Below are 26,164 nucleotides of genomic sequence, written 5' to 3'. Positions count from 1 at the left end.
CATTGCGGAGCACAGGCTCCGGACGCGCAGGCTCAGCGGCCATGGCTCACGGGCCCAGCCGCTCCGCGGCACGTGGGATCTTCCCAGACCGGGGCATGAGCCCGCGTCCCCTGCATCGGCAGGCGGACTCTCAACCACTACGCCACCAGGGAAGCCCCTGACGTTTTTTAAAGTTTAGAAGTAAGAGGTCCTGGAATGGCTATAGTTGACAAATTAGAAGGCATTTAAAACTCTTAAGGTTCCTGCTATTCTCCTCCACTTCTCTTTCTTTCCACGGCTACCTTTATCTTTGTCCCTTTTCTATTTCCCTGCCTGGGCAAGGGAGGGCATGCTTTGGGTATCATCCTATTTAATTATTCTTTAAGAACTAATTAATCTATTCTTGCATTCTGGAAATAATGAAAAAATAGAGAAAAACGCTTAGAAGTGTCTTACAAATGCCTGCTAAAGTATTACTCTTTATATTGGTGACTGCATAACATTTATTTAAGTTTAGCATCTATTTTTTAATGTTGCAGCCTTGGCACCTGAATTAATCAAGATTAATGAGCTGGCCCTGCAAATAATGAGCAGCGTCTGAAGGACTGGTGTAGGTTCTCAGTGAATGCCAGTTGAATTCAATTTCAATGATAATCTGTCCCATTAAATGAATTGCACGAGTCCTGAAAAGGCAGTTTATATATCTGGTTCATGACTACAATAGCTGTGAGGGGATTGGAAGGTCTTTCGTCGACTCCTTAAAGACAGTAAAATGGACTTACATTCAGATTTCAACAGGTCTCTGGACTCCGACAGATCTAGCGGGAACCCTGCTGCTACCAGTTATCGTTGCGAGAGGCATAATTTCTGTAAGTCGCAATTTTCTTATTTATAAAATGGTAATAATGATTGACACCACCTTAGTCTTTGATAGGAGAGGCCGGTGCCCTGGACACAGTTCCCGGCCCTTTCTGACTATGCTGCTTGGCAAGATGTGAAGAGTTAGGAGGGCCAAGGGGATGTGCCCATCTAGAGCCTGCCGCACTCTGGCTCCACCCCAAAGACTACCTCCAAACACATAGGACCCCCGAATTTCACATGCATAGGACTCTGAGCCTGTTTTCGGAGCCTGCCTGTGGTGGCCATGGGGGCTTTGCTTGAGGGATGGGAGGGGTATAAACAGAGCTTGTGTGTTCCTGGCCACAAATGTGCATTTCAGGCATCTTGCATAGTGCAGGTGGAGCCTGAGGTAAGAAGAGGGGTGCACCTGGAATGGGTACTCTGGGGATCCGTGGGTATCCTGGGGCAGCCACACTCCTGTGTGAAACTCCAAGGAATGAGAGAACTTGAAATTTGAAGCCGGAATTCCAGGTGGTTATGACATACATTTTTCAAGGTTGGGGGGGATGGAATATATTTTATTTAGCAGATTGTTTGCTTGATTTACTGTTATTTTTAAAGATTATTTGTGATGTGAGATGATTGCAGTTTCACAAGCAGTTGTGAGAAATAATGTAAAAGGATCTCTTGTACATTTTGCCCTGTTTCCCCCAATGGTAACATTTTGCAAAACTGTAGCAATAATATCACTACCAAGATATTGACATATATACAATCCAAAGATCATACTCTGATTTCCCCAGTTTTACTTGCCATCATTGGTGTTTAATATGTGTGTTTTAAGTTCTATACTGTTTTTTTTTTTTTTTTTGTCTGTGTTGGGTCCTCGTTGCTGCGCGCGGGCTTTCTCTAGTTGCGGCCAGTGGGAGCCACTGTTCGTTGCGGTGCGCAGGCTTATTGTGGTGGCTTCTCTTATTGTGGAGCATGCGCTCTAGGCGGGCAGGCTTCAGTAGTTGTGGTTTGTGGGCTCAGTAATTATGGCTTGCGGGCTGTAGCACGCAGGCTCAGTAGTTGTGGCACACAGGTTAGTTGCTCCGCGGCATGTGGGATCTTTCCAGACCAGGGCTCAAACCCATGTCCCCTGCATTGGTAGGTGGATTCTTAACCACTGCACCACCATGGAAGCCCAAGTTCTATACATTTTATCACCTGTGTAAGTTCATGTATTTGCTACCACAGTCAAGACACTAAACAGTTCTAAGACCACAGGGATTCTTTGTGGACTTACTTTTAAATATGTAGATATATAGAACGTACCAGAAAATGAGGGGGAGTAGTATTAAAATTAAATGTTTGGCCTAGACTAAATTTAGAGTAAAATAATACAACTAAATTTAGAGTAAAATAAAGTTTGTTAGTGGTCTTAGGTAGATCTCACTACTTGCCTTCCTATCTATAAGCAGAATGCAGGACACATCTGAAAGGGAAAAAACTCTTCCTGAAACAAAATGCTTGTATTAACCCAGTGATTCCACTGGGAGAGGTTTTCCTCCCACCTGCACTTAGAGATGGTGATTGTGGGAAGGCTGTACTTGAAACTGCTGCCTCTGATTCCTGGGACAGGCTGGTTCTCTGTTCTTTATTGCTCAGTACCCCACATCTATATGTTGTTTGCTCAACACTCTTGCTCTTTATTGCTTAATACTCTGGATCTGTGAATGCAAGAAAGCTGACTGAGGCAACCCTCATATTTTAGTAAAGCTCTTGGACTTCCTAGGAGGCCTGATTTCCAGAGTTTGTAGGAGGGTTGAGGGCCAGCCTGCTATCTTATTAGGAACTTATAAACATCTCAGGCATACACTCTACCCTGAATACAGACTTTTAGGGCAACTAGGCCAACTCATGTTCTACTGGGGCAGTTAACAAGACAGAAAGGACTTTTATTACCTGCTAATGGCAGAAGTTATTACTGAAGCCTGTGAAAAAGGAGAAAGCGTGATGGACGGAGGGGATAAAAGCTAAGACCCTTGTGGAACATAATCAAATAAGAAGAATTGTTGTTAGGTTATAGGCAGGATTCAGGTTCGGAACAGTTCCACCCCTGACCTTCGTGCAGCTTGTCCCAGATGTTCTGGGGTCTACCCTGGAATCCCTTTGATGGTTGGCAGGTGGTTCTGTTCTGCCTACCCCACCCCCTCCCAGATACAGCCTGTTGGCTAGCTGACAGGCTGGCTGACTCTTCAAGCTCTTCTTTTGCAGTCTTTTGGCTTCTAAGTCTCTGCATTTTCAGTAGTTGGTTGACTCCTAGCAGGAGCCAAGACCTAATCTGGGAATGAAGCCAGGACCCAGAGCAGCCAAAGGCAAAAACTGGCTGTGAAAGTAAACCTAGCACTTCCTCAGGGACTCTAGGATGTTAGAAATGTTACGGAGGCAAACCATTTGTTTATTTTAGGGTCCACATCATTGAGACATATAAATATGTTAGACAAATGACTGGAACTCCAAAGTTAAAACAACTGTGAACATATGTTATAGAAGTTGCTAAGAACATCAATTTGGGTAGCAGAATTACATAGGAAGCAGTGGGAAGGAACAGAGAATACTTCTATTTGCAACTTGAGTATTAGCAAAGCATATCGAGGGGGAATTTAATTTGTTTCAGTCTTATAAACCTCTTTTGTTGCTTTAATTTTTTAAATACAGAAATATTATTAATAAATAAAATCATTATTTTACCATACAGAGAAAAATCACTATTAACATTTTGGCTTAGTTTCTTTTATTTTACCTATATGTTTACCATAAATTATACTTGCAAGAATTTTAAAGTAGGCTGTGATAATTATAGAAAATATGGAAAAATCAAAAATAGAAAATTAAAATCTATAATTCTACTACCCATAACACTATTGACATTTTGGTGTATATTGTTCTAAAATGTGAGTGTGTGTGTATGTTAAAACATATGCAATATGTACTTTAAGAAAATTGAATTATAGTGTACAGGCTGTTTTATAATCTGCCTTTTCTACCTAATGATTTATCTTGAGCATTTTCTGTATTCTTACGACTTTTAATGATGAGTATTCTATCACACAGATGTGTCATAATTTAACAGTTTTCTTATTTTGGATGCTTAAGTGGTTTCCAATTTGTCATTGTAGAATAGGAGGTGGCAGGAATTCAGCATTTCTGTATTTGGTATCAGATGGACTTGCTAAAAATGACCCTTCATTCTGTCTGTCGTTTCCGGCTCCTGCTGTTTCTGGAGACTTGCTGTATTGGCCATCTCCCCTTTTTTCATTAAGGACATGGATCTCATCCTACGATGGTAGAGCTAAGAGTGTGGTTTCAGCAAGGCAAGACAAACCCGAATTTAAATATTAAACCTGCCATTTCCCAGCTCTCAAAGGCTGAGTTACCTAATATTTAAAATAGGGTTACTGTAAGGGTTACATGAGACAGTGTATCTAAATTTATGTAGCTATTTAGCTGATAATAGTATTATTATTTATTGGCTCTTCTTTGAGACCTGTTTATTGAGCATTTTAACAGGGCAGACATTGCGATAGGTGCTGAAGATACAAAGATGGGAAAAATAAGCACAGACCTGGCCTTGTGGCTGTTCAGTTCAGCATTATAGAAAATCATCAAGCAATCAAGTTTTAAAAATTCAAAATTGCACCTATACCACGTGCTAGGAAGGAGAGAGCCCTAGTGCAGTGAGCCCTGTCATAGGGGATTTGATGTAGCCACAGAGGGGGCTCTTGTGTGTTCTGAAAAGGGCTGCAGGAAGATTGGTATCCACCAGAAAACACTACTTGCTCTAAGATACTTTTCTGTCTTCTCTCCCAAATGAAAAGAAACTGTATGAATGTGACTTTGCAATGGTAGACTGCAGACTGGGACCAGCAGGAAATGTCTTTAATTCCTTCCTACCCACTGGGCATGGCCTTTGATCACCTTGCTTGTTGACAGCATCTGTGTACTTGTAGCCTTTTGCATATGCCTCCAGGATGGACCGTTGTAATGTGCTTCTTTGCTGGGTCACTGTTGTTTCCCACCTTCTCTACTCTGTCACCCCGGCAATCTTTGTATTGCCAGAGCTTAGCAGGGTACCTAGCGTACAGTTGGTTCTCACAACATGCGTGGCATGTTGACTTAAAAGCCAATATGATATATCAGGGCAGAGCAGACAATACCTGCCCAGGACAGGATGTAGAGAAGAAGGAAGGAGTTTCTGGTTCCATCATATGTAGGAACCCTAGGACAATTCCACGTGAAAAGGAGTGGAAGGAAAATATCAAGGGGCAGCTGCTAGGAAAGGATTTAGTGAAAAAGAGAGGGAGAGCTTTCCAGACAAGGAGACATGATGTACTACACAGGCAAGAAAGATGAGTGACATGGCCTGCAATGGAAGTATTGAGGTTTGGCTGTACCAGGAGCAGGGAGCGTCTGGGGAAGGGATGTTAGGTGGATAAACAAAGAGATGACACTGGGAAAGTAGTTGGAGCTGGGCTGTGAAATGTCTTCTGTCATTTATATTAGAAACAAATTTTAAAAAAACACAGGCTGGAGAAGAGCAGAGTGCTTAAGAAATACAATTTAAATGCTGCTAATGATCTGACAGCAAAGAAAAATAACACAGCAAAATAAATCCTCCTCGATGTGATCAGCATGCTTAAGGATCTTGAACTTCACAAGCCATTCAGGAACCAAAATTTCCTGGGTCTGATATCCTTGCTTCTGACCTTGCAACCACAGAGCTAATATCATCTTCAATTCCTGAAGTTAAAGGGACCTTTAGAACAGAGAAATATAGCATCTTATTTTTTAAAATTTTTGGTTAGTTTTCATATTTTTATGTTAAAATATATAAACAATAAGATTTTATACTTTACTCCACAAATAAATTTCTTATTATTAACAAATATCTTCATGCACAAACAGAAAGTTTATTTGTATAAAATTTTAAGTTTATGCAAGAAAGTAAGAAATTTGTTGCCAGAATAAATAGGTGTTTATAATATGCTTCCTTCCATTTGGTTACCTATAGATTACATGTAGGTTTTATGTGAATATATTCCTATGTATAGAACTGTGGTTCCCCCAAACGCACTTCATTACCTCTCTTCCTAATTCCTAGAAACTCACTTAGGGCCTTATATCTAATTCTGGTCTCTTCTCTGAGGATTCAGAATCCCAGACCTCAGCCAGAACAGATTACACCAACCAGCGGACAGTCATACAGATTTTGCTACCAGACATTCTGATTTGGTACCAAGCCTGGGAAAAATGGGTGTATGAATCAGAGTCTGAGAAGACAGATGTCTCACTCAAATTAGGATAATTTGAAGAGGGTTTATTTGCAAGGGACTATTTACAAAAGCTTAAAGGAGTAAAGGTTATATCAGAATTTATAAGAGCTGAGTAACACTTTTTATTCCCTGCTTTGCATTTCATTGTCTATTTGGGAAATAAAATGCAGTGTACCTGTTTGCATGTATTACTTATTTATATGCAATTAAAATGAATCAAGAAGGGGAAAATAAAAGACTAAAGAAAACCTACCATAGCAGTCAGAGTGTGTTGAAACCAAATCGTGTTTTTTTAATTTAGAATACATTGCCTTACCAGGGAGCACAGGTCTAGAAAAAAGTAGCAAGCACTTTCTCCGTTTACTAGACACCCTCTGGCTGCTGCTGGAACACACTGACGATGTCTTCATTCTCCATTTCTAGCTCTGCAGGGGTGTCTGTTTTATTGATTGGCTGCCCACCAAATCAGGAGCTGATCTGCCTTATTGAAAAGCCCTGTTGTTCACAATATGTTTTCATTAGTCTACTAAGTGGTATAAACATTTTAATTTTAAACTGCACTGCAGTGTCTGCCTTGCCACTTCAAATTAACTTGATCCTTGTTCTCAGTCTTGACTCCACACATGGGCTTTTTGTTGGCCAAGGTGAATGCTGGAGTAGTTTTAGCTGCCGTTTTACAAAAGAGGTGGCAGGCAGAACCAAACTAGCACACAGATGGCTTTCAGAGACAGCAGGAGAGGGAGATGACAGTCTCTTCTGAAAGTTAGCATTTTTCTTTTGTATTTACATGTTTAATATAACTGGAATTGGTTTTTATGTATAGTGTGAGGTAGGGAATCCAGATTTACTTTTTTATATGGAGTTTTCCCCCAGCACCATTTACTGAATAGTTTACCCCTTCCCCACTGATTTGCAATGCCATCTTTGTTAGCACATTTCTTCATGAGTGTTGGTCAGATTCTGAGTTCTAGATTGTGTTCTATTGGTCTGTTTTATTTTTTTAAAAAATCAATGTATAACATTTAAATCAATGAATTACTACCAGCTCTCTAATTTGGCTTAATAAATCTTGCTATTTTGTTGGGTAATGTTCCCCTTCTTTAATCATCAGTTTTTGGAATATTTTTCTTTTTTTTTTTTTTTGTTTCTTACTGTTCTATAAATTTTTTTAAATTAGCTTATTTTCTATGAAAATTTCTTGTTAGGATTTTGATTGGAATTACATAAATTTATAGATCAATTTGGGAAGGATCAATATCTGTAAATATTGCCTTCATGTCTATAAGCAGAATATGTTTACCCATTATTTGTCTTCTTTAATACTTCACTAAAGTTTTATAATTTTTCCATAAAATTATCACACATTATGCCGTTTATTCATTCATTCATTTATTATTTTCTTGGAAGACTTTTCATACCAGCAAATTTGCAAGCATACTTGTCTGTTCTTTTTTTTTTTTTTTTTTTTTTTTCTTGCGGTACACGGGCCTCTCACTGTTGTGGCCTCTCCCGCTGCGGAGCACAGGCTCCGGACGCGCAGGCTCAGCGGCCATGGCTCACGGGCCCAGCCGCTCCGCGGCATGTGGGATCTTCCCGGACCGGGGCACGAACCTGCGTCCCCTGCATCGGCAGGCGGACTCCCGACCACTGCGCCACCAGGGAAGCCCTCGTTCTTGATTGTAAATAATTTTTATTATCATTAGTTATAATGTTTAGTGTAGGTTTTCGTAGGTATGTTTTTATCAGGTTTGAGTAAGTTCTCTGCTAGACTTTATTTTTATGGAGTAGATGTTAGATTTTATTGAATGCTTTAACTTATCTGTTGACATGGTTATATCATTTTCTTCTTCAAACTTCATTGGAAAATTATACCTATTGATTTTATATATTAAACCATTCTAACATCTCTAGGATTTAAATAGTAGTTTATTTCACTTCAGAGTTGTGTTTTTTCCACTACACTTTTACCTCTCTCAATAAAATGAACTCTTGTTCCTTTTAAATGAGTCCTGAGAGCTCCAACCATAGGTTTGCCTGAAAAATATGCATTTTTACTTATTTAAAATATAATTTGGATGGATTTTCTTATTTCTTACTCATTTTACATCCTCTTTCTCAAGACATTTTTATTAAGCATAAATCTTTCAGCAACCAATAGCCTTTGAAGGAGTCAGTTAAAAAAAAAAGTTATCTGGGAACCAATATGTGGAAATATAACCTGAATGCAGTTAAAAAAAGTTTAGAGTACACTTGATAAATGTGTACATCCCATGATATGCTCTAGGAATAGAAGGTTTCAGATTTTGGTTCGGGAAAAATTATTTTCTTAATAAAATCTTATGGTCTTGTTTAGTGGAAACAAGCACTAGAAGTTTGTTAGTGGTCTTAGGTGGATCTGCACTACTTGCCAGATAGTAAATAAGTTTGTCGCTGCAGCTGATTAATATTCAGGAAAAAATTTGCACCTCCACATTGCAGGGATGTGTTGCTATGGTGATGTTAATGACATCAAGCTTTGCACAGAGGGTGCTGCTTCTTACCTGTAGACTATGGCATGATCAAGATGGGAAGAATTTCTAGACCATTTGAGGAAGATTTTTATGTATATTAAAGCCAGAGTAAGGGCATAAAGCTGTTCATTAAAATATTGACTCTGTGACTGTCTTAGTACCTCTTTCTAGTTTGATGTACATTGTAATAATCTGATAAGTGAGAACATGAGAATTAAGAACTATATACTTGCATTTGCATAAATTGAAGCTTTAAGTAAAGTGCTTTTCTTTCCTCTGAAAAATGTGGGGTCTCTTATTCCCATTGAGCAGGAGAATCGGAAGCATTGAATAGTGGAAAGAACGTTGACTTTAGAGTGGAAAATAGAAATTAAAGTTCAATCCTGCTTTTTACTATGTGACTGAATTTATTCCCTCTGAATGTTGGTTTATCCTTCATAAGATATGAATAATTTCTGTTGTTGAGAAGATAAAAAAAGACTTTCCAGGTTTCATCATAGGTTAGTTTTTTGACAACACATCACCCTGATTTACCTTTGAGGAAACTATTCTCCACTTTCCTTAATCCAGGCTAACAATTTTCTCAAACCTTGACTGAGATTGTGACTCAGAACTTGTGACCCTCTGGTCATAGAAAATGATCCTGGATGGATTCATGACACAGACCAGGCTGTTGAGAACCCTTCTTGAAACTTCTGTTGAATATATTGAAAGAACTACAGTCTCTTTCAGGTATAGGTGCTTAGCTGATAAGATATAAGCCTGAGTTGACCATACTTTGATTACCAGTTGAGGATATTCAGCGTGAAAATGAAGTTGATACATATGAAACTGCTGGGTGGCATTTCAGGGGGCTCTGAGGAGCTCCGGTTCTTTATGTCTCAGTGCAGAAAGAATTCAGCGAGAGGCAAAGTGATATATAAGAAGTAATTTATTACAATAGGATGCTCGTGAGGCTTACAAGAGGGCGGGCGAAAGGGTGCCATGTCCCAAGAACTTAGTAGGCTACAGTTTTATAATCAAAAGAAATGTGGGGAGGGGGAAAAGACCACCTTCTTCCTCATTCTTGAGTAGACACCATGCTTCCATCCTTAGTTCCTCCTCTATGTCAGATGGCGGAGTTTTCTTGTCCCTACATGGTCAAGCTGGGAGTGTCATAGCACTATGGAAAAATTATTTCAGGTCTCAGTACAATGAGGATCTTTCACTTTGAAATGTCACCTTTCCATGAATTATTTTTTATGTGTGCAGAGAGCATGTCCTAGGGATCATTAACTTACTGAGCTCACTTGGCAGGATGTGGATCTCATGCCACCAATGTTTTATTGTTTTGGGGCATGTCTCATGCTTCTGTTACATGGATTGTTGCTAGGCAAGCCTGCTTTCTTGAGTGATCATTAACTTATGGGGGTCTCCCATACTTTTTTTCTTTACTTACAATCTCCTAGTGGGGTTAACTATTTAATTACCTACTTTGACCCTTTACTCTGTCCCTATCACATAGAGAAACTGATCTGAGAAAGAGACATGGCACGCTTTGACAGCTTGAACTCAGAAACATCTGCTTCATAACTTTTCAAAAATTAAGTGAGCTGATTTATTGCTTAAACCAATTTCAGTTGGGTTTCTATCATTTGAAACTGAAAATAATTCTGAATACCAGAATCATCAGTATACTCATATATACACAGGTTATTTTAAATTAAAACTGGCTAAATAACTAGAATTTTGCTCATAACTAGAATGGTCAAAATTCAGCCATCTCTGACTTTGATGTCACATGCCCTTTAGATGTTTCTCAGCTGAATTTTCTGTTGCCATTTTAATATTTCTATTTCTCAACAATGTATTGAGGTCAGTTATTTGGTAAATGTAATTAACCTTTTAAGGTGGATTCTCTTCTTTTTTGGTTTATTTGCTTGCATTTAATTAATTTTTTACAATAAGTAACAAAACTATGAGACTAGTCATATTGTTCACAGAGGGATCAATGGATGAGAATTGGACCACGGTTAGAAGTTTGAAGGCTATTTGTTATATGTATGTGGAGAAAGAAGAGTCCTTGAAAGAGAATGAAAATGAAGGCAAAGTGTATTGCTTCAGAGTCAAGGGAGTAAGTGAAACATTTCATGAATGTGTTAATGTTCTGCATATTTAAATGCAACACAGGGACTTCCCTGGTGGCGCAGTGGTTAAGAATCTGCCTGCCAGTGCAGGGGACATGGGTTGGATCCCTGGTCCAGGAAGATCCCCCATGCTGTGGAGCAACTAAGCCCATGTGCCACAACTACTGAGCCTGAGCTCTAGAGCCTGCGTGCCACAACTACTGAAGCCCATGGGCCTAGAGACCGTGCTGTGCAAGGAGAGAAGCCATCGCAATGAAAAGCCCATGCACTGCAATGAAGAGTGACCCCCACTCACCGCAACTAGAGAAAGCCTGTGCACAGCAACGAAGACCCAACACAGTCAAAAATAAATAAATAAAATAAATTTATTAAATAAATGCAACACAGAGACCCAATAAATAGGGCCTGTTAACTTTCCCTTGAGATCAGCATTTAGGAGGCTTATAGTAATTAGTGAGAGCAATTCCATGATATTTGTTGAGAGGCTCTATTTCAGTGAAATGATAAATGGGTGGTTATTAAAAAATGAGAGTTGAAAAGTGGAGATAACTCAATGAAGAATCATGGCTAAAAAGAGAAGAAATATGATGAAAATAGGAGACCATAGAATCAGGGAGAGTTTAAAATCTTTTCAGAATGGAAGGCCCTATGCATATTGATAGTTGAAGAAGAAGAATAAGCCAGTTTAAAGAAGTAATATATAAAAGGGAGGACTTGATAAAGTTAGGCCCCAGCTGAGAGAAAGATAAGTAAATGCCATTGCTATGTAAATGTGGCAGCCTTGAACTGGAAAGATGCCACCTCTGAAATCAGAAGAAGACCAAAATTGTGTCTTAGTGTACACAAGTATGTTGATCAGGAATCAGAAAGCTGGGGGTGGTTACCACTGATAATATAAATTTCCTGAGTGAAGTAGGAGGCAAGGTTGTATATGAGACAAAGACATTTGGCCATGATAAAAGAAACAGCTGGATGTTTGTTAAAGGTGGCAAGACAGATTTTATTCAGGCTACTGCATTATCAGAGAGACTTCAGTGTAAACTGAGCTCATCTTTGCTGAAACAAAAGGTGAAAGGCTTTTAAAATGCCACAGTGTGCTAAAGGAATGTTGTGGGGGGAGGGAGTTGATCTATATGATTAGGCTAGCTCTATTTGCTAACTGGCACCTAAGGAAGTCAGACTCCTACCCTGCATTGAGATTGGAAGCCAGGGGCCCTATCTTTCTTGATGATCACATTTCAAAGGGAGGGTTTCCAGGTCCTTGAGAAAGACATTCCTGGGTTGTAGAAGATCAGTCTCAAAGGTATAGAGAAAAGATTTACAATTGTGAATTTTCTAAAGTAAATTCTCTAAGAAAAAGGCAATAAGAAGCTCATAGTGAGGTTTTGATTGAAACAATCAGCAAATTCTTTTGGTAGCAGTGAGCTTTCTCAAGCAGGCATTTTAAAGGAGCTGGACTCATTAACCAAGGGACATGGCCTTGAGTTGATAGAAGCCTTTCTAGAATTTAGCCAGGAAGAGAGTGCTTGTCACCACTTTCTTGGTGTTTGACTTTCTCAGGTCACATTGACTTACATGATTCAGGTGTATGAAGGTGACGAAGCAGCAAGACTGATATAAAGACAGGTTTAAGCAATCTCAGAGAAAGCTCTCTAAACTGATCATATAAAAACTGATGACAGTATGTTTAGTTTAGAGCAATATGGAACAGACAAATAGGTTAAAAAGTACTCAACTACACAACTAGAATCATAGAAGAAGGGATTATGGAAGGGATTAAGAAGGGATTATAGAAGTCACACTTTACCTACAGCCTTCAACAAAGTCTTGTAATACAGAGTTGGTTTTTAATATCAGAGCATGTTATTTCATCATGCATTTAGTGTTTTAATCATTCATGGGATTTATAAAATGTCTACAGTATGCCAAACACTGTTCTGAGGATGAAAAGCTCAATATAAGTAGTTGTAACTATATTAATTGTGTATTTGTATATATTTATGCTTACTATAACTGTCAGTAAACTGTATGTGATTCAGTCCATGAGGTGGTGAAGTTCTATTAATAAATATTTTTATTTCCCATAACGTCCTGAATTCAAAGAGATCTTTTAGGTCCTGTTAATGAGACATATTTGAACTGTAGCAGATCCATCTGACATTTATTTGCAGTCAGCACCATCATTCCTTTACTGGCCAGAATCCTTATACTGAAATGATTTCATCTGATCTTTGCTTTTTGATGACGTTTAGAAGCCATAGCTAATGAATGCATGAGATCAGTTGTTTTAGTCTGTTTGGGCTGCTATAACAAAATACCATTGACTCTGTGGCTTATAAACAATAGAAATTTATTTCTCACAGTTCTGGAGGCTGGGGAGTCCAATACCAAAGTGTTGGCTTACTCAGTTTCTGATGATGGCTGGCTTTCTGGTTCATACACAGCCATCTTTTCATCGTGTCCTCACGTGACAGAATAAGAAGGAATCTCTCTGGGTTCCCTTTTATAAGGGCACTAATCCCATTCATGATGGCTCTTCCCTCAAGACCTAATCACATCTCAAAGGCCCCACCTCCTAACACCACCACCTTGGGGGTTAGGATTTCAGCATATGAAATTTTGAGGGTACAGACATTCAGTCCATAGCATTTAGTGATGCTCTTCATTTGTTTAAATAGAATTAAAATTTTATGGAAGTCTCTTTTTTGGTTTGTTTGCATGTATCTTATTTAATAATTTTTATGATAACGAATCCATGAAATTAGTGGTGTTACAAACTTAGTTTGAATTTCAATAATCTATGAACTTCGTCAAATTACTTAATTTACACATTTATGAAAAGAGAGTTTTAGTATTTACCTTGCAGAGTGGCATGGAGATCAAATGAAATTGTGTTTTAGTCTGCCCTCGTAGCCAAAGCCAGGAATATTCATGCATTAATATAGAGATAGTCATTTTCTTTAAGACATTTTTAGGAGTTTTTTTTTTTTTTTTTTTTTTTTTTTTTTGTTGTACACGGACCTCTCACTATTGTGGCCTCTCCCGTTGCGGAGCACAGGGTCCGGACGTGCAGGCTCAGCGGCCATGGCTCACGGGCCCAGCCGCTCTGCGGCATGTGGGATCTTCCTGGACCGGGGCACGAACCCGCATCCCCTGCATCGGCAGGCGGACTCTCAACCACTGCGCCACCAGGGAAGCCCCATAGGTAGTTTTTTTTTTTTAATAAATTTATTTATTTTATTTTTGGCTGCGTTGGGTCTTCGTTGCTGTGCGCGGGCTTTCTCTCCTTGCAGCGAGCGGGGGCTACTCTTGGTTGCGGTACACGAGCTTCTCATTGCGGTGGCCTCTCTTGTTGCAAAGCACGGGCTCTAGGCACGCAGGCTTCAGTAGTTGTGGCATGCAGCCTCAGTAGTTGTGGCTCCTGGGCTCTAGAGCACAGGCTCTGTTGTTGTGGTGCACGGGCTTAGGTGCTCCACGGCGTGTGGGATCTTCCCGGACCAGGTATCAAACCCGTGTCCCCTGCAATGGCAGGCGGATTCTTAACCACTGCACCACCAGGGAAGTCCCCTAGGTAGTTTTAAATAATGACAAATTTTTTAAAAATTGTGTCAGTTGTACAAATGTTTCATACTCTTACACCCTAATTCAATTTATTTTCAGAAATAAAATTTCCAGGAAGGTAGGTCATTTAATAATCCTAAGCTTTTTGAGGAAGAGCCTTTAGTTATATCTTGGTAATGTATAAAATCTAGACTGTGAGGAACAGTCAGATACATCCCGGAATGTCTCAGTACGAGAGCAAGGCTCATTGACTATGAGAACATGAGCTGTCCTCAGAGGAGTCAAGTCTCATGGGGTAGGGCCCAACTATAAAGCTGAGGGTTTAGAATAGTAGTACTAGAAAGACCTAGGTGAGCCATTTCCTAGACTCTAGGGACTTGAGTGCAGTGCTGGGCCACGATGTCAAGGACAAAGAAAATGCATATGAAAGATGTACATGAACCCAAGGTCAAAAAACAACAATTAGCTGTAGAGACTTCATGCGAAAATGTTTAAATTTCTTAATTTTCCATTGACCAAATTCAAGATTGATCCTAGATTTTGGATGGAGCTGGACTTGCAGGTTTTTAACTTTCACCAGTTATCAGTTTGTCTCAAGAACTGTGGAAGATGTCAAAGGCCCCTGGAAAGATTATGGAGCATGAACTAGGCAAGGCATTTCATTGGCTAATTTCTTACATCCTTCCTAAGTAGGAAGGATGTGGCCTTTAGGCATGGAGAAATTCACTTCAAAACAGTGACTATCCAATGATACAAATGCAGAAGATGAAATGGTAAGGTTAAACATGGACAATTGTTGTAGCGTAGACGTATGTTTTCTTTGCCTACTCAGTACGTCTCTCTTTAAAAAAAAATTTTTTTATTGAAGTATGGTTAATTTACAATGTTGTGCCAATCTGCGCTATATAGCAAAGTGACTCAGTTATACACATATATACATCCTTTTTCTATGTTCTTTTCCATTATGGTTTATCACAGGATATTCAATATAGTTCCCTGTGCTGTACATTCAGGCCTTGTTTATCCATTCTAAATGTAATAGTTTGCATCTACCAACCCCAAACTCCCAGTCCATCCCTCTCCCTCCCCTCCCCATCCCTTGGTAACCACAAGTCTGTTCTCTGTCTTGATTCTGTTTCTGTTTTGTAGATAGGTTCATTTGTACCATATTTTAGATTCCACATATAAGTGATATCATATGATATTTGTCTTTCTCTTTCTGACTTAACTTCACTTAGTATGATAATCTCTAGTTGCATCCATGTTGCTGCAGATGGCATTCTTTCACTCTTTGTTATGGCTGAGCAGTATTCCATTGTATATATGTACCACATCTTCTTTATCCATTCATCTGTTGATGGACATTTAGGTTGTCTCCATGTTTTGGCTGTTGTGAACAGTGCTGCTGTGAACATAGGGGTGTATGTATCTTTTTGAATTATAGTCTTGTTCGGGTATATTCCTAGGAGTGGGATTGGTGGATCATATGGTAATTCTATTTTTAGTTTTCTGAGGAACCTCCACACTGTTTTCCATAGTGGCTGTACCAACTTACATTCCCACCAACAGTGTAGGAGGTATCCCTTTTCTCCACACTCTGTCCAGCATTTATTTGTAGACTTTTTAATAATGGCCATTCTGACCAGTGTAAGGTGGTACCTCATAGTAGTTTTGATTTGCATTTCTCTAATAATTAATGATGTTGAGCGTCTTTTCATATGCATACTGGCCATCTGTATGACTTCCTTGGAGAAATGTCTATTAAGGTCTTCTGCCATTTTTCGATTGGGTTTTGTTGTTGTTGAGTTGTATGAGCTGTTTGTATATTTTGGAGATTAAGCCCTTGTCTGTCGCATCGTTTGCAAATATTTTCTCCCATTCCATAGGTTGTCTTTTGGTTTTTTTGTTTGTTTGTTTCTAATGGTTTCCTTTGCTGTGCAAAACTTGTAAGTTGATTAGGTCCAATTTGTTTATTTTTTTTATTTCTATTGTCTTGGGAGACTGGCCTAAGAAAACATTGTCAGTACCTCTCTTAAACACATAATCCATGTGGTTTGAGTGAATCTGAACCCTCAAAGAAAGAGGTAAACACATAACCAAAATTGGGCCAATCAAAACACTCTCTAACCTTAAAGTGATTGGTTGAGGATGGGCACATGACATTTCATCTAAATTCTCATATTAATGGTCATGAAGTTGTTCATAACTTATTACACTTTTAGTATCTGTAGGGTCTCTAGTGATATCCTCTCATTCTATCGCTGACATGGGGTAATTTAAGTTCTCGCTCTCTTTCATTCCTTTTTCTTTTCTTCTTTTTGGCTGCATGCATGTGGGATCTTAGATCCCCAACTAGGGATCAAACCCATGCCCCCTGCAGTGGAAATGCAGAGTCTTAACCACTGGACTGCCAGGGAAGTCCCTCATTTCTTTTTCTTGATCAGTCTATCTAGAGGTTTATATTCATCTTTTGGATTGATTTTCTCTATTATTTTTCTGAGATTTTGTTGTTTTCCTGTAAAGAGTGCTGGAATTTGTTCTGGCAGATAATAAGGTTAACTCATATATCAGTTTGATCATTTTGAAACTGTTTTTTTTTTTTTTTTTTTTTTCCTTGCGGTACGCGGGCCTCTCACCGTTGTGGCCTCTCCCGTTGCGGAGCACAGGCTCCGGACGCGCAGGCTCAGCGGCCATGGCTCACGGGCCCAGCTGCTCCGCGGCATGTGGGATCTTCCCGAACCCGGGCACGAACCCCTGTCCCCTGCATCGGCAGACAGACTCTTAACCATTGCGCCACCAGGGAAGCCCTTGAAACTCGTTTTAAAGTCCCTTTAGTGTGAGTACAGATAGAATAGCCTTTACTTTAGCCCCAGTTCTAATATCTGGCCTCTGTGTAGTTTCTAATGAATACACTTTGTGTTCACTGAGGCCATTTACTCTTGCTGTTGCCAACCTGAATAATTCCAGGCCCTATGTGAGCTCTGGGAATTTCTCATCTTACAGCTTTCTGAAATTGTTCTTTCTCTAGAAGTTTTTCCTAGTTTGGCCCCATGGGATTTCCCCACCCATTTGCACGGATTGCTATTCAGCCACAGACTTAGTGACCCCAAAATAAATTTATAGAACACTTTCTGTGCATAGATTTTTCCTTTCAGGTATTCTGCCTTGGGAATTTTAGACACTTCTGCCTTCCTGAAATCTGAGCTCTTTCTCTAGACTTTTCAGGTCATTCCTTTCTATTCTCTGTCTGGAAGTTACATCAAGGCAGAAAGTATGGGAAATTATAAGGTTTACCTCATTTGTTTTACTTCTCTCTGGCATCACGGTCCTATACTACCTGCAGTCCAATATCTGAAAATAGGTTTTTTTCCATATATTTTTCTAGTTTTCTGGTTGTTTATGACAACCAGAAAGGTTAATTCTGAATCATGATACTCCTTCATGCTTGAAAGTGGTAATCAACTTGCCTGCTTTTTTTTTTTTTTTGGTTGCTTGTAGTGCAATAGACAAAAGAGTTTATATATATATATATATATATATATATATATCTGAGTAAATTGCTGAAGAACTCATCGAAACTTTAAAGGACAATCTTAATAACTATTTTTCCCTGCAACCCACTGTTTGCACATACAAAGGAAAAGTAAGAATATCTGATTCAGATGAACACAGATATAAGCACATCCAGGGCTCATGAACCTTGATTTCTGCCTGTATGCTGTGCCTCTAACTGGCTTATCTCTCTAACTCTCTGAGATATGTGTAATTTTTGGTAGGAATTACTTGCCTGAAGTCATCTACAGAGAATTTATTCCCTATCAAGGTCATTTAGCAGGAGATATTTGAATCATAGCGACTCAAGTTTTTATTATTCCAAGTAATTTTGAATTCTAGATGGGGACCTTTAAACTAAGAAACACTTTTGAATTCTAAATGAATTACCTTGATGTTGCTTTTAGAGTCACTGTAATAGGCAGTATTGTTAAGAGCATTTGAACTAATTTGCATTAAAAAATGAGTTATTTCTATTTTACTCCCTTGAGGGGCAAAGAAGAAATAGCATAGGGGAAAGAGCATAGAAGAGGAAAAACGGAAGCTAGAATGAAGGGAAACTAGTACGGTAGGAGGCAAGAGCCACAATTATACATTTTTTAAAGTTGGGAATTCGTAATAAGGAGGAGAAGGAAGGGGGAGACAAGAAGACTAAGGAAGGAGAAGGTATTTGAGAAAAGAGACTGCCTAATAATAAAATGTTGTTTGTCTTTCTGTGATGTAAATATTTCTAATACCTCACATCTTTAGTAGAATTTGCTAGACACACAAAAAGCTGAATGAATGAATTCTGTAGAATTTTGTAGAAATTAAAGACCATTTATTTCGTAGAAATTTTGTAGAAATTAAGGAAGACTATTGGTTTCTACATTTGGATTGGCACCAGGCAGAACAAAAATAACATGCATGAAATGGAGATGCTTCTCTAAACTGAGTTAGTATTGGGAAAAGAAGCTTGGAGTCAGATTTGTGACCATAAACTCCTGGGAATTTTCATAAATCTGAGAGAAGACATTTACACATTTTTTAAGTTTCATGGAAGGGAGATCTAGCAAAACACTTTTGTAGGTCTTTTGAGCAGAAGGACCTGTGACCTCTGTGTTAACCTTAGGCTCTGTGCTGCCTAACACCAGTAAGACTCCAAGAGTCACTGAGCATCTGTTATTAATCTACTGCTGCTGGCAATGGCAGTCTGCTGGGGGAAAATTATGCAGAGAAAAGATTATATTTCTTCCTCGTATTTTGGCAGAGGATTGGGGGAAAATTATGTGAAAAATGAAAGGATTTAATATAAATGTCATATGATAAACTAGCTTTTTTTGGGTGACACTTGCATTATCAGACTGAAAGTATGGTGGTGAGCTGGTGTGAAAGTTTTCTTCAATACTACTTAAAATAATAAATGCAAAGTTATTTTTAAAGAAACTTAGTCACCCAGAATTTATTTCATTCCCAAAGGCAGTTCATAAATTAAGATTTATACTTAACATGCTGTTTTCTTAATTTGGAACATGTTAGTATAAGAAAATGACACATATAATTTTAGGGCTTCTAATTTAGCTCTTGCAGAAATGGTATTTTTATGCTCATATGAACGTTATGTCATATTTTAATTTTTAAATTTTTGATATGTACATCTAATATTGGTGGTTAGATGGAAATAAGAGTGGGCAATATATTATCTAGTATTCTATCAATTGGAACTCTGTTTTATAGTATATTTACACACAGTGAGAAGTGAAGATAACAATGTAAAACACTGTAAGACTTTGGTATGCATTTTTTTTTTTTTTTTTCCTCCGGTATGCGGGCCTCTCACTGTTGTGGCCTCTCCCGTTGCGGAGCACAGGCTCCGGACACACAGGCTCAGTGGCCATGGCTCACGGGCCCAGCCGCTCCGCGGCATGTGGGATCTTCCCGGACAGGGACACGAACCCATGTCCCCTGCGTCGGCAGGCAGACTCTCAACCACTGTGCCACCAGGGAAGCCCTGGTATGCATTTTGATTTATTTTCTTAGGAGTATTATAAGTTCAATTATGCTTGATTTTATTTTAGCATTGTGACATGACATGAAAATTTATCATTTTCAATGATAAAAATAAGTCACAGTTGTGTATCGTACATTATCTTATTTTTTTTTCTCATAATGAGATTTGGAATCAGGCTCAGAAAAATAATGCTTATCTGTGGCCTAATGGCTAACATACTGCCTCTTAAATTTTACAAATGTGAGTATACATAGAGTTCATATTAATGATTTATTTTAATCTTCAAAAGAATTGATACGGTGGTTGGAATAAGTACCCAGCAGGATTCAGTCACAGTTGCATGATTTAAATTATAATTTTATGCCATAGGTACATTTTATTTGAGATTCAAATATTAAGTTCTTATGCATTTAGAAATATATGTGGGACTTCCCTGGTGGCACAGTGGTTAAGAATCCGCCTGCCAATGCAGGGGACATGGATTCCAGCCCTGGCCTGGGAAGATCCCACATGCCATGGAGCAACTAAGCCCGTGTGCCACAACTACTGAGCCTGTGCTCTAGAGCCCGCAAGCCACAACTACTGAGCCCATGTGCCACAACTACTGAAGCCCGTGCACTTAGAGCCCACGCTCTGCAACAAGAGAAGCCATGACAATGAGAAGCCCACGCACCGCAACGAAGAGTAACCCCTGCTCACCACAACTAGAGAAAGCCCGTGCACAGCAACGAAGACCCAATACAGCCAAAAATAAAAACAAATTAATAAGTTTATATATAAAAAAAGAAATATATGTGGGTAATGATGTTTACTAGTTTCTCTGCTAAATTTAAGTACTGAAAATTATTAAGTTTAATTTTTGTCCTCACCTAAGTGCTGTAAATGAGCATGTACTACTCACAGAACAATAAAGCCAGTTACCACGCATTCATCAAAGCAGTTAATGAACACAGTAAAACAAAATGGAATGAAAAAGAACACTATGTAGTATTTATAATATTCTTATGTTTTTTAAAAATCTGAATATTTGAAAATTAATAAAGCTTTGTGACATGTAGGAAATAATTTGTACAGTTATTGATTGCACTTACCAGATGAATTGATTCTTTTCAAACTTCTTTTTTAGTCTAAACATATCACCCTGACTGCCTCACAAAATCAAACTGCAAACACAAATTGATGTTCTGAGCCAGGTGTTTCCTGATTTTTAAATTTCACAGACTGGTGAAATTAAAAGGAAAACAAATGAAGAGGTTGGCCCAGGTTTGTTAGTACTCCCTGTTGCCAGGGAGAGCATTAGACAGAACAAAGCAAAATTTGCAATTATCATTATTTTATAAAAGGATACATAAATACCCCACACCCCCCCACAAAAAAAGAAAGGTTATAATCTCATATACTTGAGGAAAACAGTTTATAAAGCAAATTATCTTCCTCAGTCTCATTGATTTTTAATTTTTCATGCTATGAGCTTCCAATCTCAGAAAACTTCTAAATGGGCATCCCGGGAATACAATTCTTGGCTGTTACCCAGACCCTGTTTTTATCTCCCTGGCCAGAGTCTTGGCATCATACTTCATTTCTGATAGCTGTTTGTGATGTCTTTCTATTGCAAAATGCTTCTGATTCCCCTCCTGGATTTGGTGACCTAGGTTTTTGGGTTATACACATGCCCTTGGCTTTATCATTCTCTGATATTTAGGGCAAGAAATCCCTGTGCTACCCTCTTGCCCCTTGAAATCCCCACCCTAGTTGTGATAGCCTCAACTTTAATTAAAAATTCAGACATGTTTTTCCCCACCTGAACCAAATTTCAGTTCTGCTAGTTATATCAGCACTGTGCATATTCTCTGCCTGAATATTAATGCTTTCTTGTTGCCCATGACATTTAAAAATATATATATTTTGTTCAATTGTATGAAATACTTCACTAGTTGTCTTAAGTTTTGAAAATTTGTGGGACTTTTTTCATTACTTAAAAAATAATTCACTGAGGTGAGCCTCACATGATAATGATTCACAAAGTTTCAAAATTGAAGGAGGATATTTTGAGGATCCTCTAGCACGTAGTTTAAAGTTAAAGGGAGCCTTAGAGGCCATTGTTCCACTATTCTACTCATACTGCATAGTGATAACATCTGAATTAAATGGCCAGCCAATCTCTATTTGGATACTTCTAATGATGAGGAGGTCATTGCCACGTAAGACTGGGCATCATATTGGAAATTTCTCTAGAATGACCTAAAGCATCATTGGAAATTTCTCTAGAATGACCTGAAGTCTGTAAGTCTGTATCTTTTTCTCATAATAGCCCTTTGATGATTTCAAGGTAGCTGTTAAATCCTCCAGGAGTCTTTGCTTCTCTAGATTAAATATTCCTAGTCCCTTCAACCATTTATTTTTCATATGACATTTTTCAGATCTTTAATCTTTCAGACTTAATTTTCCTATATATGTCGACTGTTTTGACAACGTTCCAACTCTCCTTGACTCCAAAAGCTGGACAAAGTATTTCTGAACAAACAGTCTTACAAAACATAGAATGGTAGACTATTTCTTTTATATCATCTGGACAAAGTACTCCTAATAATAGGATATAAGACTGGATTCGATTCTTTAAGGTGTTCACATGAGTTTTTTTTTTTTTTTTTACCAACTAAGATCCCTAGATTTAATCTTTGCTGCTGAAATAGGTTCTTTCTAACCAGTTCTTATACATTTGAATTTCTGAACCAAAATTTGGGGCTTTAGATTTATCTTTGTTAAAATTGACCTTGACAATATATTTAGCATTCACTGTAAGGTGGAGATGCTTCACATTATAGAATGAGAATATTTTGAATTTTAATTTTATAATTTATAATATTATATATTTCTCTCCATTTCCTAGTATTTACACATTCAGCTTAGTTTTTCAAATCTCTGTCAATGATAAACATTAACATGAATCTGTTCAAGGACTCTATATTTTAGATCTCTCACCAAGTTTACGCTGTCATAATTCATATCATTTGGGTAGTTGTCTAAAAGTCATGAATCCAATTAAGTATATTTTATTATTCAGACCATGCTTTTATACAAGGGTATAATTAGAAACTTTATTGCTTGTAGTCTAAAAGATAATGGTGTCCGAATAGCCATCTCAAATGACCCAATTCAATAATTTTTGCATATGTTATTTTTGTTTTCTATAAGTTCATTGGACTTTTTTTCTGTTATAATTAAAATATAATGTCTTCATCAAATGTGTTTTTATTCTGGGTTCTCTAGAAAGCAGAGCCTGAAGCAACAAAATGTTGCTGCCTAATGAGGTGGAAACGTGTGTGGTAAGATAGAGGAAGAAAGAGAAGAGGGGCAAAGAAAGACATGAAACACAGTGAGCTGGAAACAGACTCAGAAGGTTGCTCAATGGGCATGTTTACTTGGCATTCAGCACTTCCCAGAGGATTGTAAAAGGGAATCACACCTCAGAGTAGTCTGTGGAAGAGAGTTAAAAGGGAGAGCCTAGCTCTGTGCTCTCCTGCTTTGCATTTGTTCAGGTTCACCCACACTAACTCCCCATATTCCCTCCAGTTCAGCTATCTTGTCCCTCAGCTGACATATGTGCACTAGCAGGTACATGATTAGGTGGCATCAAATCTCAAACTTGGAATTAAACCAGGTGTATTAGCTCAGGGTGCCATAACAAAATACCGTAGACTGGCTTAAAGAACAGGAATTTATTGCCACAGTTCTGGAGGTTGGGAAGTCCAAGGTCAGGGTGCCAGCATGGTTGTCTTCTGGTGAGAGCTCTCTTTTTGGATTTTGCAGACAGCTGCCTTCTTGCTGTGTCTTCACCTGGCAGAGAGAGAGAGAGAGAGAGAGAGAGAGCGAGCTAGCTAGCTCTCTGGTGTCTCTTCTGTTGAGGGCAATAATCCCATCATGAGGGTCACCTTCATGAGCTCATCTGTACCTAATTACCTCTCAAAGGCCCCATCTCCAGTTATCCTCACTTTGGAGCTTAAGGCTTCAGCGTATGAATTTTGGGGAACACAATTCAATTTAAGCATCCACACCTGCCCACCACCCAAGTTCATGTTCTTCTCATGCAAAACACATTCATTCCATCCCAGTGTCCTCGAAACTTTTAACTTGTTCTAGCATCAGCTCTAAATTTAGTCTAAAGTCCAGAGTCTCATCTAAATATCATCTAAATCAGATATGGGTGAGAATCAATATACAGTACATCCTGAGGCAAAATTCTTCTCCAACTATGAATTTGTGAAACCAGGCAAGTTATGTGCCTCCAGAATAAAATGGTGGACGGGAATAGGATAAATAGTCTCATCCAAAAAGGGAGAAATTGGAAGAAAGAATGGGGTGACAGCTTCCAACCAAGTCCCAAACCTAGCAAGGCAAATTCCATTAGATTTCTTTTTAAATTAATTAATTTTTATTTTTGGCTACGTTGGGGTCTTCGTTGTTGTGCACGGGCTTTCTCTAGTTGTGGCGAGCAGGGGCTACTCTTCGTTGCAGTGCGCGGGCTTCTCATTGCCATGGCCTCTTCTGTTGGGGAGCACAGGCTCTAGGCGCACGGGGTTCAGTAGTTGTGGCTCACGGGCTCTAGAGCTTGTAGCACATGGGCTTAGTTGCTCTGTGGCACGTGGGATCTTTGTGGACCAGGGCTCAAACTCGTGTCCCCTGCATTGGCAGGTGGATTCTTAAACACTGCACCATCCGGGAAGCCCTGCTTTAGATTTTAAGTCTCAAGAATAGTTCTCTGTGGTTTGATACTCTTCCCTCCAAGTTCACTGGAGTGGCAGCATCACCCCCATGGCTCTTGGGGCAGCCCTGACTCTTTGGCTCAAAATTGGGCTGGAAACAATAGAAGTAACACACATTGCTAATTGTGTAAATCTGTGTAGTCTTTCAAAAGAGCAGCTTTGCAATGCAAATCAAAAGCTATACAACTTTACGTATTCTTTGATGCAGTAATTCAAATTCTGGCTATTTATACTAATGATACTTCTATAGTTGGACAAACTATTTCAACACAAGAATGTCTATCACAGTTATAATGAAAAAGAGGAAACCCCAAATGCCAGCAACCAGAGATTGATGTAGTCATTCAATTGACTAGAATGCAACCAAAAGGAGTGACAGTATCATACTCAGACCATTTAATACCATGAAAATGATTCAAGGTAAAATAAATGAATAAAGCAGGTTACCAAACAATATTCCAATTATGGTAGATGCTACAGGTACCACAGCTGTATACCTTCACCCTCACTATTTTGGTGTATGCTTGCTGTCCCTCCAGTTGCCAGCATCTACTTCTCTTTGCTTGAGTTTTTTTCATCCATGTGCTTATCGGGCCAGAAGTGCTGAAAAATTATGCCCCTGGATGAGCACTGACCTAGTAATTGATGGAATTCATGTATAAGTAGCCCAGGTCAACACTACTTTGCTGAGATAACTTTGAGGCCCATGTCCTATACTGACTGTGGGAGCCAGAGTTCCTCCTTGGGATCAGCTCCTGTTGCCCACAGTAGTCACTTCCTGGGTAACACCTGCTTCACTGGCTGCTTCCCCTTTTCTGTCTCACTTTTCTGCTCTCCTACCTAGGTTTCCTGACATCATCACTAAAATGAACTACTACCACTCGAATACTTGTCTGAAGGTCTTCTGCTAGGGAAATCCAACCTAAAACACAAATTCAAACAGAATTTCAATAGAAAATAATATGTCTATATAACACTGACTGAAAATGCATAGATTGAATTAGACTGAATTAGCAATATTGGTTATTACTGGGGCTGGTGAGATTGGTGGGTATTTTTACTTATTTGTATTATCTTTAATGAAGTTTTAAAATAGCTTTTAAGAATAAAGTTATTTTAAAGAGGAAAATTTAACAAATACTTTATCGCCTGTTCTCTCTTTCACAATCCCATTCTCATTTCAGTCCCTTCAAAGGAAAGCTTCTTAATATGACTTTCATTGATTCACAGTGCAAAGACTTATTGTATAATTATATAATGGTTTTCAGTCAAAGGAACATTAAAGGTAATACAGGCAGTTCCTGCAGCAAGTGAATTTCAATCTTTCAATATTCTCTCTGCCTTAACTACATCTTTAAATATTTTAGAGCTGAGAAATCTTCTTTTTCACCAAAAGAGGATTAACCTGCAGAATTTTAGGTATAGATATCCATGAAGAATACCTTCTTCCTATGTTATATTATTTATCATGAAGTAATCCTGATTCCTTCTAGATAAAAAGGTATCAGAACTTATGATGAACTTC

At 38.7% G+C, this 26,164-nt stretch overlaps 1 pseudogene; it reads right to left on the bottom strand.

Annotated features, from left to right (window-relative positions):
- Positions 1 to 6,500: 6,500 nt before the first annotated feature.
- On the bottom strand, positions 6,501 to 23,852 carry LOC132596663 (small ubiquitin-related modifier 2 pseudogene; annotated as a pseudogene).
- Between the last annotated feature and the right edge of the window lie 2,312 nt (positions 23,853 to 26,164).

This window comes from Globicephala melas, chromosome 2, assembly GCF_963455315.2.
Source record: "Globicephala melas chromosome 2, mGloMel1.2, whole genome shotgun sequence".
NCBI classification, from domain to species: domain Eukaryota; kingdom Metazoa; phylum Chordata; class Mammalia; order Artiodactyla; family Delphinidae; genus Globicephala; species Globicephala melas.
Note: the sequence above shows the minus strand (reverse complement) of the source record. Positions and strands in the feature narration are given on the sequence as shown.